We start from the raw sequence: 546 nt of genomic DNA on the forward strand, positions 1-546 counted from the left end.
TACTAAATAGAGAATAGTAAGAGATAAAGAGCAAAGAAGATAAAGAGATAATGGGGAGAGAGAAATGAGAAGAGACAGCAGGGGGAATGAAGGGACCAAGAGAGATGAAAAAAGAGGAGGAGAGAGAGGAGAAAATAAAACAACAGACAGACAGACAAAATAAAATAAAAAAGACAGAGACAGAAGAAGAAGAAAAAGAACAAAAATAAGAAAACAGAAAAAGAGATAAAGAGACAAAGTCAATATATAAAGAGATAATAAGGAGGAAGAAGAAAAAAGAGAAAAAGAAAAAAATCGAGCACCCACTCCCCCGCCTGGAGCACCCCGGGACCAGAGGATGAAAGAGAGGAGGAGGAGAAGAAGGAATAAAAATAAAAATAAAGTAAAAAAAAGAATAATGAATAAGAAAAATAAAATAAAATAAAAGGAGAAAGAAGAAAAGAAAAGGAATAAGAAGAAAAAAAGGAGAAAAGGAAAAAGAGAAAGCAGAAAGAAGGAGGAGAAGAAAGAAGAAAAGAGAAAAAAAAAAAAAGAAGAGAGGGGAAA

At 33.0% G+C, this 546-nt stretch overlaps 1 protein-coding gene across 1 annotated transcript in view; it reads right to left on the reverse strand.

Annotated features, from left to right (window-relative positions):
- The window catches only part of LOC119592748 (ADAMTS-like protein 5), a gene marked incomplete at its 3' end in the record, with an annotated part of 89,191 nt that overhangs the window by 15,020 nt on the left and 73,625 nt on the right, over positions 1–546 (reverse strand).

This window comes from Penaeus monodon, chromosome 30 (assembly GCF_015228065.2).
Source record: "Penaeus monodon isolate SGIC_2016 chromosome 30, NSTDA_Pmon_1, whole genome shotgun sequence".
NCBI lineage: Eukaryota > Metazoa > Arthropoda > Malacostraca > Decapoda > Penaeidae > Penaeus > Penaeus monodon.